Below are 12,889 nucleotides of genomic sequence, written 5' to 3' on the forward strand. Positions count from 1 at the left end.
TGAAGGTATCCTGTTACCTCCGATGATTTGATCTGCACTGTTTCTTTTAACTTGGAACCCCACCAAACAGTTTATGTGGGTTAGTTGTTTTTGGAGATTACTGAAAAGCTTTTGCATCAGCTAGGTAGTTTCTAATGAATGAAATGTGAATTCCACAAGATTTATATTTTATATTTACATTTTATATATTAAAAACAGCAGGTAATTTTATAATCTTTGGTTGTACTATGTACCCAATGACAATTTCTTGTATGAAAATTCCTTTACACCTAAATAAATCAGAAACAGAACTACTTGGCAACCCTATAAAAATGTCAGAAACATTTGTTGGAGAACAAACTTTAATGTGAAATTACTTGAACTGAGTAATTTACCTTGCCTTTAAAAATAATAATAATCAACTACCGTATTTTTCAGAGTATAAGACGGACGTGCCTTTTTCCCTCAAAAAAGAGGCTGAAAATTTGGGTTATTATACACTTGAATACAGCATTTTTTTTGCCTCCTGAAACCCCGCCCCCTTCACCAAAATGGCATGCATAGCCTTTAGGAGGCTTCCAGAGTGCTCCTGGGGGCCGGGGTGGGCAGAAATGAGTGAAAAACGAGCTGTTTTTTTGCTCACTTTTGCCCCCCAGGTCCCAGGAGTATTCTATAAGCCTCCTAAAGGCTATGCATGCCCTTTTATTTACAAAAACGTGCCCATTTTTGCAAAAAAGGGGCCATTTTTTGCTTGTTTTGGGGGGGCACCCCCCAGGAGCACTCTACAAGCCTCCTAAAGGCTATTCATGCCCTTTTTTTGAAAAAAAAATCGGCCCGTTTTCACGAAAAACAAGCCTTTTTGGGGAGGTCTGCAGAGTGCAAAAACTCTTTTTAAATTTGCCTCTTCAAAATCTTGGTGCATCTTATACTCCGGTGCGTCTTAAACTCCGGATGATTGTCGTTGGTTCTGTGAACCAGTAGTAAAAAAAAAGAAGCTTCCGAGCATCGCGTGGCTGAGCTGTGAGCCATGGGATCGTCAGAACTTTTTCTCCAGCTTTTTAAAGCATTTTTTCCCTGCCTATTCGCCCAAACCGGCAGGAAACAAAATGCTTTAAAAAGTGGGGAAAAAAGCTTCTGACGATCGTGCGGCTCACAGCTGATCTGTGCGATCATCGGAAGCTTTCCCCCCCACTTTTTGAAGCATTTTTTCCTGCCGGTTCAGGCAAATAAGCAGGAAAAGAATGCTTTAAAAAGCGGGGGGGGGGGGGGGAAGCATTTTTATATTTCACCACTGGATTAGGAGTAAGCTATCATAGTAGACAACCAAACATTTTAAATATACCATTCTCTTTCTCAACTCTTTTCACTGGCCTTACTTGTTGGAGCTTTGGAGTTTAATCCAAAACTACACTGTTGACCCAAAATATCAAGAGCTCTTCACACCTTTATCCTTTGATGACTACATATATAATTATTGGCTGTTAAGATTTACTTCTCAAATCAGACATTAAAAAGTTGAGGTTAAAAATGTAGTATTTTAAGTTTAAAGGACTATAATGCATCTAAAATAATTAGGGGATGGGAATATGTTCCTTTTACTTTAGGCAAACATTTAATATTGATATATGTGATAGTGTTCTATAAAATTTGTGACTAATTATGTTTTCTACAACAAGTTAATTCATGGTTTACTCAATGCATATGTTTTATTTGTTCCAATGACCTGTAACAGAAACTAACCACAATGGCTGTGTTTCCCTTTCATATATGCATTTTATATCCTTAATTAATTATGATTTATTGAATTAAGTTTTTTCTGGGTTAAAAAAAATCGTAAACAACTACAGCAGGGTTGTCAAACTCACATCGTCATGGCAGTGCCACGTGATGTATAGGGACTTTCCCCCCTTCGCTAAATTGGGCGTGGGCGTGGCCAGCGCATGACGCATCCAGCCCATGGGTAGGAAGTTTGACAGCCTTGAATTACAAGATTCGCACACTTTCTAAAACACAGCTAGTATTTATGGAGAACTTATTGAAATACTTCTACTGAACCACAAATTAAGCAACTCACGTGTTTTTCTAATGTGTTGCATCCACTTAAATTTTCTCCCCATTTTTATATTAAAGCAAAGAATAATAGCAAGAAGCAAAACAAAACTAAGAAAACGAAGTTGATCAGGATAGACTGTGCAAGTTGCTTGACTAGAAGAAGTGCTACTAACTAAGCTAGTAAATCCAGGTAATTCAGAGGTAAGAATTAGAATAGAAAATGCTAATATAAACTGAGGAAAAGTAGAAGAATAAAAAGAAAGAAGATGCGGAAAAGGAAAAAGGAAAAATAGATAGAGAAAAAATAAAGTACAAATATATACTACAAATCTAAAGTATATAAAATACAAATATAAAATACAAAGTACAAACAAATGAGCTCTTCTCATATACCATTTCTTATCAGTAAACAATCCATAAAGCCTGGTCATTTCAGTTCTGATCAATAAAATTAAGGGGTACCAGAAATAACATATTTATTTTAACCTTGATTAAATGCTTTATATTCTTTCCTTTTACTTCTAATAATCTTAATTTTTAATTCCTTCAAATAATGTATTAGAAATAGATTTATTTTTATTTTTTCTTGGATCCCTCTCACAAAATTGTCCAAAATTTTAACGTCTCTTTTGTAAATCTAATTAAAAAGATTATCCAGGGCACTGTCTTGATTTGTTATTTGTATATCTCTTTTAATTATTAATTCATCAGCTTGTTTCTTTTGTATGTTCAGTATAACATCTTTTCTCCTGTAATTCTTGTAGCCTGTCATTTTTAGATCCATATTTTAAGGAGTGCTCTACTGCGTGTCTGGAAAAAATATAAGTTAAATGATACGATACCTATGTGGGTAGTGCTCAGACATGCAATAGAGAATATAAGTATAGAACAAAAACAGGATGTAATTACATATAGAAAGTTTCTTAACATAGAAAGAGGTGTACTACAGTTAAAGCCTTTGAATGTACTAAGAGAGGAAAGGGTAATTCAAACCTGGTTTCAGTATGGACAGTTACAGGCCAGATGGAAAAAAGATCAGAAAATTGGTATCATGCAAAATGAGGATAATTTGGTAAAACAAATTAGGGACCAGGGTCAAATGCATATAAAAAGGTTGTATAATATACTGATAGAAATTATTTCTGAAACAGAGTTAGTTAAAGATTGTATGATAAAATGGGCACAAAACTTTGAAGAACCAATAATGATGGAAAGATGGGAAAAGATTTGGGTAAGGAATGTAAAATTTACACAAGCTCAAAACTTGAGAGAGAATTTCTATAAGATGTTTTATAGATGGCATTTAGATCCTAAAAAGTTAGCTTGCATGTATCCGAATTTACAACCTAAATGTTGGAGATGTGACTGTGCTGACGCTACGTATTACCATATATGGTGGACATTTTGGATAAAAATATGGTGGATTATTCAAAATATTCTTAAAAAGAGGATAAAGTTCACTCCCCAGCTGTTCTTGTTAGGGATAATTACAGACTGTACAGTTATAGAGACTAATTTGATTCTGAATTTAACAACGGCAGCAAGATTGCTAGTGGCGCAGTACTGGAAGAAGGAAGAGTTGCCTACTACTCAAGAATGGACGTTAAAAGTAGTAAACTTAGCAGAGATGGCTAAAATCTCAGCATATCTCAAGGACCATTCAGATGAGAAATACAAGTTGGAATGGAGAAGATGGATTGAATATATTCAAAATAAATATCAGACTAAGAAATTCCAATTAGCTTATGAGTGAAAGAACAAGGATTGGTATAATTTATTTAAAGTTAGCTTAATAAAAGAAGAGTTAAAGTACAAGAGGAGGAAGATGTTAAAGTTAGCTTATGTTAGCATATGATTGTTAAATGTTTATACCCTGTATTTTGCTCTGGGAGGTTGGGGGGAGGGAGGGTTGGAGGGGGAGTGGGATCGGGGTGGAGGGAGGGGAGGGGAAGGGATATATTTGTAAAATTTATTAAAACTCTTTAATAAAAAAAAGTAAAAAACCTGTATTTTTGTTAGATGTGGCAATTAACATAATACGAAGAGTCAGGATATATATATATGCTGGTTTTGTTGTATTCGGGTCTTTTCCCGTGTAAGGTTGAGATTGTCTTTGCAACGTTTCGGCAGGATCTCACCTGATGGCAGGTGAGATCCTGCCGAAACGTTTGTGTTACAACCCCTGGTATGACTAAACAATAAATATATTGTTTTTATATTTATCATTGCAATACGTTAAACCTGCCTGAAATGTTGATGTTTCTTGTTTCTTTTGTTTCCCAAGAAATCAGCAATAAACCATGACATCTCCAGTGCTGCATAATCTGGCAAGAAGTTTATGGGGACAACAAAGTAAATTGAGATTGTGATAAAACCCTAAACTTCTTAATAAATATGCTTTAGTTTACACTAAATGTATTTCTTTAATTTAAGCATATACTATTCTGCAAACTCTCTCAACAATAGAGCACATGTTTTGTAGTTAAAGATTCTGATTTACTTCCAGGCTTTCTTCAGTAAGTTGAAATAATTAAGGGTGGTAAGGATTAGAAAAATTTAACCCTAGAAGCCTTGTGTTCCTTACTTACTTTACTTACTTTATTTAGATTTCTAGACCGCCCCCTCTCCCGAAAGGGACTCGGGGCGGTGTACAGTCAAATTAAAACACAAATACATAGGAATAAATATAAATACACAAATCTTAAATTAAATGAGGAGGTTAGAAGACTGTATCTTAAAGTAAAGCAGTTAAAACCTTAAAAACATCCCCAATTAAAACCCAAACCCAATTAAAACCCAAACCCAATCCTCTTTTAATTCTTAACCTCCCACTGAACCCCCAATATTTAATGAAAGGTCCAGACATGCCGAATCAGTGACATCAACATGTTATTAGATAAACTTCTGCAGAAGATTGACCAGGACCCCTTGACCCATCTAACTGTTAACCCAGCTTCTATACATATTTGAAGGTTTAATGCAGGGGTGTCCAAACATGGGAACTTTAAGACTTGTGGACTTCAACTCCCAGAATTCCCCAGCTGGCCGGCTGGGGAATTCTGGGAGTTGAAGTCCACAAGTCTTAAAGTTCCCAAGTTTGGACACCCCTGGTTTAATGCACTGTATCCCCCAGCATAGAGGGGGTAGGTTAGGTTTAAGATAACCATGGATAATCGGGGAATGCTATCATAGCTGTATGAAAATCTCCCTTAATTAAGCAAGTATGAATTTACTTACATGTCATTATGATGTTTTAAAGCATCAATGTAATGAAAGTTCTTGTTCAATTTATACTCTTTATTATTTACCTACATCTCCTTGAAGGCTATGGTGCCAGAAAATAAATGGAAGAATATTGTTGGTTTTGTTAACTATTCCATATGTTTCTAATGAAAAGTGGTATTTCTCTTTCCCTTTTTTGGCTCATACACAGACCTAAGAGTGCCCATATATGTCAAACAATTGAAATCTGCATTTCTGAAACAAACAAAAAAATCTTACAGCTTACTCATAAAAATCTGATGAGTGATTTTACAATAAATGCAAACTCCAATTATATAGCACTTCTAGGCGTATAAGTCAACTTGATTTTCTATGACTTTCTTTCTTTTCAGTAGAGATGAATGGAGATGCATTGTTTTTATGCAGTCACTAGAATAAGGATTGGATTCATGAAATGTGTAATATCTGTTTTTGAAAAGGCAATTTATCTACTTATTAAAAATGACTCAATGTGTTCTTTTTTGGTATAGATTTTATAACGTTTTGTAAAAGAACCATAGATTTTTAAAATGTAAATTTAGAAACTGGCTTGAAGAATATGTGGCATATATGGATAACACTAACATAAGAAAGTATAATTTGGAATTGAACTATGGAGTCCTTGCTGCTCCGTGAGCCTGGTTTTTTTCTTGCAGATGTTTCATTACCCAAATAGTAACGAAATGTCTGCAGACTACCAATCAAGCTCAAAGAGCAACAAGGACTCCAGCGATAACACCTGTGGGGTTTTGTTGTTCTTGTTGGTTATTATATTTTTGTTGTTTTTCTATATTTCTCTTTTGGAGGGGATTTCTTTTCTCTAAAATCTATTAAGATACATATGAAGTATAACCTAAATAAAAATTAAACATGCATAGACAGCTTGCTTCAGTTCTTCGATTTCTGAAAGTTTGAAGTCTAAACTGGAAGCTATACAGTTTTTAAAATTCTGCTTCGGAATGTCCTTGGACTATTTAATCATTGTACAGTTGTCTTACTTTTAAGATCCAAAGTTGCTTTATGGAAGATATGCATAATGTTGTTAAAATTGCTGCCCCTTGTCTTGATGTTTAATATATTTAAGTACTGAATTAATATTTCTAAATCAGAAATCAACTTTGCCTCACTTTTCTTTCCTTAAAAAAGATCAGGCCACATTGCAAGAGCAATTGAAATTAACCATAGGATTTTAGTGCAGAAATTCTGGAGGGAAAATGTATCCAAAAGGTGGATTTGAGCTTGTTTGTATTTATTTATTTTATTTATTTATTTATTTACTGAGCGCTTATAGACCACCCCCTCTCCCGCAAGGGACTCGGGGCGGTGTACAGTCCATATCGGAAATACATCATATAAATAACTATAAAATTAAACAATTAAAATTATTAAATAGATAAATAGATACGAAGGAGGATAAAAAGGTTTAAAGAACTGTACAGCTGAGTAAATAATTTAAAACCCCAACAAATATCCCATAAAATTGAATTTAAAAACAATTCCCCTAAAAACCAGTTAAGAAATATGTTTGCCAGGAGGTAGCAGTTATGATTATGCCAGGCCAGCCAATCGGAACAGGTGTGTCTTCAATTTTTGTCGGAAGGAGCGGAAGTCGGTGGTGGTTCTAATGTCGGGGGGGAGGTCATTCCAGAGGGTTGGGCCCATCACAGAGAAGGCCCTACTCCTTGGCGCCGCCCATTGGCATTGCCTAGTGGACGGCACTAGGAGAAGTCCCTCCCTGTGAGAGCGAATTGGCCGCAGGGATGTGTGTGGAGAGATGCGATCCCGCAGGTAACTAGGTCCTGTGCCATGGAGCGCTTTGAAGATGATGATCAAAACCTTGAAACGCACCTGAAAAACCACAGGCAGCCAGTGCAGCTCGCGCAGGAGTGGTGTTACGTGGGAGTACCTAGTACTCCCCATGACAGCCCGCGCGGCTGCGTTCCGGACTAGCTGCAGTCTTCGGCGCGTCCCAAGGGAAGCCCCATGTAGAGAGCATTGCAGTAGTCCAGGTGAGACGTCACCAGTGCATGAGTGACCGTGCGTAGGGCATCCCGGTCCAGAAGGGGGCGCAATTGGCGCACCAGGCGAACCTGGTGGAACGCCCCCCTTGCCACAGCTGCCACATGGTCGTCCATTGACAGCCGGGCATCTAGGAGGACGCCCAAATTGCGCGCCCGTTCCACAGGGGGCAATTGTTCGCCCCTATGGCCAGCGATGGAATCAGCTGGCTGAACCGAGGTGCCGGTAGCCACAGCCACTCAGTCTTGGAGGGGTTGAGTTTGAGTCTGTTGTCCCCCATCCAGACCCCGACGGCTTCCAAACATCGGGACATCACTTCGACAGCCTCGTTGGGGTGGTTTGGGGTTGAGATGTACAGCTGAGTATCATCAGCGTACAGATGATACTCAACCCCAAAACCACGGATGATCTCCCCCAGTAGCTTCACATATGTGTTGAACAGGAGGGGCGAGAGGACCGACCCCTGCAGCACCCCACAAGTGAGTGGCCTCAGGGTCGACCTCTGCCCCCCTGTCAACACACATTGCGTCCGGTCGGAGAGGTAGGAGCCGAACCACCGCAAAACGGTGCCTCCGACTCCCATCCCCTCCAGCCGGCGCAATAGGATACCATGGTCAATGGTATCAAAAGCCGCTGAGAGGTCTAATAGGACCAGGATAGAGGAACAACCTCTATCTCTGGCCCTCCAGAGATCATCAACCAACGCGACCAAGGCTGTCTCTGTGCTGTGCCCGGGTCGGAAGCCGGACTGGCGTGGGTCTAGATATTCGGATTCGTCAAGGTGTCGCGGAAATTGCTGTGCCACCACATTCTCAACAACCTTCGCTAGAAAGGGAAGGTTGGAGACTGGACAATAATTAGCTAGCTCCGTTGGGTCAAGTGAAGGCCTCTTGAGTAAGGGCCTCACCACCGCCTCTTTCAAGGCAGTTGGTAAGGATCCCTCACCCAATGAGGCGTTCACCAGGCCCAGAAGCCAGCCTCGTGTCACCTCCCAGGATGCCAGTACCAGCCAGGAGGGACACGGGTCCATTGAACATGTGGTGGGTCGCAGCCGTCCACGCAACCTGTCCAAATCCTCGGGGGCAACAGAGTCAAACTCCTCCCAGAATGGTCTCACAAGACTCACTGTTGACAGCTCGTCCGGTCCACTGGAGGGGGCCCATCTGCTCCAGATCTGAGCGACTTTGTCCTGCAGATATTCCCCAAACTCCTCTGCTCTTCCCTGCAAGGGTGCCCCCCGCGTCCCCTGCGACAAGAGGGAGCGGGTCACCCTAAACAGGGCGGCAGGGCGGTTATCCGCAGACGCAATAAGAGCGGCACAATGTCTACATTTGGCCGCTCTCAATGCCACAAGGTAGGTCCGTAAATAGGCTTTTACCTGTGTTCGATCAGACTCGGAGCGTGAGGACCTCCACCTGCTCTCTAGACATCTCCTATGGCGCTTCATCACCCTCAACTCCTCGGTATACCAAGGAGCTCGGGTGGGTCGCTGCCGTAGGAGAGGTCGCAAAGGCACAACCCGGTCCAAGGCCCCAGCCGTCGCCCTATTCCAGGCGGCCACTAGGTCCTCCGACCGAGCGCGGGTCAGGGCTACAGGTAGTGGCCCAAGCTCCGTCTGGAACCTATCCGGTTCCATCAGGTGCTTGGGGCAGTACCAGCTTGGACAGTCTGGCCCCGCCTCCTCGCGGTGGAGGGTAGCGCCAGGGAAGTCGAGCCGGAGACATGAGTGATCTGACCATGACAGGGGAGTAACAACTAAATCCCCTATTCCCAGATCACTTGTCCACTGCTCAGATACAAAACCAAGGTCCAGTGTGTGGCCACCTTCGTGTGTGGGGCCCTGAATTAATTGGGTCAGGCCCATGGCTGTCATGGAAGCCATGAACTCCCGAGCCACCTCAGATGCTGCTCCCGTCGACGGCAGGTTGAAGTCCCCCATAACCAAAAGCTTGGGGATCTCAACCGCCGTCTCTGAGATCAGCTCGAGGAGCTCGGGCAGGGCCGCTGATGTATAGCGAGGAGCCAAGTATACAATCAGCAGACCCCACTGCCTCCCTGGGCCCCATTTCACACCTAGGGACTCACACCCGGGTATCTGAGGGACAGTGAACTCCCTCGGCTCTAGACCATCCCGTATAACTACCGCCACCCCACCACCCTTACCCAGGGCCCGAGGCTGATGGAATGCACGGAAACCCGGTGGGCACATTTCCACAAGGGGTAAACCACCCTCATGGCCCAACCAGGTCTCCGTTATCCCTGCAAGTTATCCCTGTATGTGAACATCAAGAATGTATGTAGTGTCCTGCTGGATCAGTCCCTGGTCCATCTATCCAGCAGTCTGTTCTTTCAGTGGCCAATCAACTGCACGAGGAATTTCACTAGTTTTCCAATATGGAATGAGACAACTTGGCACAGCCAGCTTGGCGTGGCCGGCATGCTACTGCCAAGTCACTTCTGCTGACTCACCACTGCCGAGTTGCAGCAGACAACTCCACATGGCCAACTTGCCTTGGGGACAATTCAAAGCAATGCGAGGGATAATAGGGTGGGTGGGCAAGTGAGCGGGTGGGCATAGAGCTTGGGCAGTTATTGGGGCTTTGCATTTTCACACCCTCCATTGCTGCTGACGCCGAGCTCCAGACTGAAGAGGCTTAGGATGGTAGTGGTGGTGGTGGATGGTGGTGTGGATAGTGGGGAGATGGCAGCAATGGGGGCATCCCATTTTCACACCTGCTATATTGCTTTCCATTCAAAAACCATTATCATACCATACTCTTTTTTGGAACCTCCTTTTTCTCTCATTTTTTAAATTATGATTCTACTTTTTAACAATCTCTTTTCTGAATTAGAAACACCAGACTGAAGGGGAGGAGATAGCCAGATTTTAGCCAATGTCTGAATTGATTGTCTGCACGGAGCATTTAAATTTAATGCTGGCTTCTTCTAATCTAAAAATTCTACAAATGACCACTGATAATGCTATATGATTTGGTTAGTGCAAGGAAGCTTTCTGGTTGTCTTAGAAATACTGATACTCAAGATAGACACTATCATAAGATCATTTCTCGTTTATTTTTTTTAAAAAAAAATTTTATAGTTGGAAGGGATAAATAGTTTTATATGTATGTTGTCTTAGTATTCATTTTATCCTTGTTATTTCAAATTCTATTTTACTCACCTGCAACATTGTATTTATTCCTATTTATTATACATAAGCATCTAAAGTACCCCCAAATAATTTAACAAGTTGTTTGGAAGGTAATCAATTGCTTTTTGAAATATTGACTAATATCAAGTTATAATAATGTTTTTCATATTGGCTATTTTGTACATACTGTATTTATAGAGTCTTCCATATGACATATTTGAATAGTAAACTACAAGTGATACAGGACACATTATATCTACATTTTTTAAAAGTATCATGTACCATAAAATAATTCTTGGCATGTTGAAAATGGGTAGTGATATAAATTGTTCTTTAATATCAAAGTAATCAAAGTAGGTAACTGGGTGGTTTTAATCAGAAATTAGACAGTAAGGCATGGGTCATCAACCTGGTCCCTACCGCCCACTAGTGGGCGTTTTGGGATTCCAGGTGGGCGGTGGGGATTTCGGAGGTTAAAACCTCCTTTTGAACTAACGCACGCGAGAATGTGTGCGTTAGGGATTTTGGAGGTTTTGTGCGAGTGGGCAGGCGAGCGCAAGCACGTGCACAAGCAAACACGTGGGAAGAGGAAGGGGAGGAGTAGAAACTGTTAGCAGGGACAGGCAGAAGCGGAGCAGAGCAGTTGCAAACACGTGGGAAGAGGAAGGGGAGGAGTAGAAACTGTTAGCAGGGACAGGCAGAAGCGGAGCAGAGCAGTTGCAAACACGTGGGAAGAGGAAGGGGAGGAATAGAAACTGTTAGCAGGGACAGGCAGAAGCGGAGCAGAGCAGTTGCAAAATAGGAGAAAGAAAAGGCAGGAGAAAATTGTTGTTGGCTAATAATAATAAGTGGGCTAACTAGCTCAGCCTTACTTTTGTACATAGCCCTAAGGAAGATTTTTAAAAAAGGAGATAAAAAGGAAAAGCACCGAAAGAGGAGACCTTCGTTTGTTCCTTACTAAAATCGAACCAGATATCAAATATTTAGTCTCGCAGCATCAGCCTCAAAGATCTCATTAATCACTAGTAAAGCTAATTTCAATTTACTTTATTGTTTTCTAATTAAACTTTATAAAGTTAAAAACATTATAAACATGCATAAAGTAGAAATAAAAAGATAAATGCATGTACATTTCTTTTTTTAAAAAACACCCTCCTTTCTAAAAAATATTCCGCACTTGCGCAAAAACTGGTGGGCGGTAAGGAAATTTTTCCATCAAGAAAGATCCATTAGTGGGCGGTAGGTAGAAAAAGGTTGACTACCACTGCAGTAAGGTCCTGAAAAGAATCAATGTATTTCTGATTGGGAGTGAATGGGGACAACACTGTCAGGATTATAAAAGAAATTCAAAGGAATTCGAGGACAGAGAACCACTTTCCAGTATGAATTCTGTTAGATTTACATTTCATAAACTTCATGATGTACATTAACATTCCAAACTGTCTTAAGGAGCCTGTAACTTTTAAGAAGCTGAAAAGCAACTAACTGTTCAAACATTTAGATTTTTAAAAGCTCAGATATAATGCCAAGTCCATTCTGGGGAGAAATCCATTTCTGTTTATCATACGGCCAAAATGAAATTGGATATTCCTTTGTTGTCAACATATACAGTGTAATGTTTAAATTATTCAAATAAATATGAGGTTTATATGTAGAAATCTTTTTTAACATACCATATTTTGACAATAGTTATATCATAATTGGTTTTTTTCCTCATAAAGTAGAAACAGCACATTTCATCAGATGCCAATATTAATTTTACTGCTTTAATCTCTCTTAGGGATTTCCAGCTTGACGTGATAGAAGGGCTCCTTAGTTTCAGTGAGAATGATGCCAGTAGCAATGGTTGACAATATCTATATATATAAAAGCGAAAACCACTCACGCCGGATCACAAAATCTCCAGAACCGTAAAGCCTAAAAACTTGAAATGTAGCAGTATGTTTCTTATATTATTATTGACATGCTCTGATGCTAAGGAGTTAGATGTGCTACTCCCCCTCATGACCTGAAAACTTGTACGTGGGCATGGCCAATGAGTGACTCATCCGGCCTGCTGGTTGGGAGTTTGGAGAGGAGCCTGAGGGAGAGAAGATGATAAGATAGGAGATAGTGTAGGGGAGGATTATGTGGGGTAAGCCTGAGGGAAAGAAGGAGATAGGATAGGGGAGGATTATGTGGGGCAAGCTGAGGGAGAGAAAGGGATAGGATAGGGGAGGAGTCTGTGGGGCAAGCCTGAGGGAGAGAAGGTGGTAAGATAGTATAGGTTTCTGTGGGGCAAGGCTGAGGGAGAGAAGGTGATAGGATAGGTTTCTGCGGGGCAAGGCTGAGGGAGAGAAGGTGATAAGATAGGATAGGTTTCTGTGGGGCAAGGCTGAGGGAGAGAAGGTGATAAGATACGAGAGGTTTATGTGGGGCAAGGATGAG

General features: G+C 41.0%; 1 protein-coding gene across 2 annotated transcripts in view; it reads right to left on the reverse strand.

Moving 5' to 3' along the window:
* Positions 1-12,889, reverse strand: part of PALLD (palladin, cytoskeletal associated protein) — a 243,530-nt gene that overhangs the window by 208,816 nt on the left and 21,825 nt on the right. The window lies entirely within an intron of this gene.

The sequence above is a fragment of the Natrix helvetica genome (genome assembly GCF_964273705.1).
Source record: "Natrix helvetica genome assembly, chromosome: 7".
In the NCBI taxonomy this organism is placed as follows: Eukaryota; Metazoa; Chordata; class Lepidosauria; order Squamata; family Natricidae; genus Natrix; species Natrix helvetica.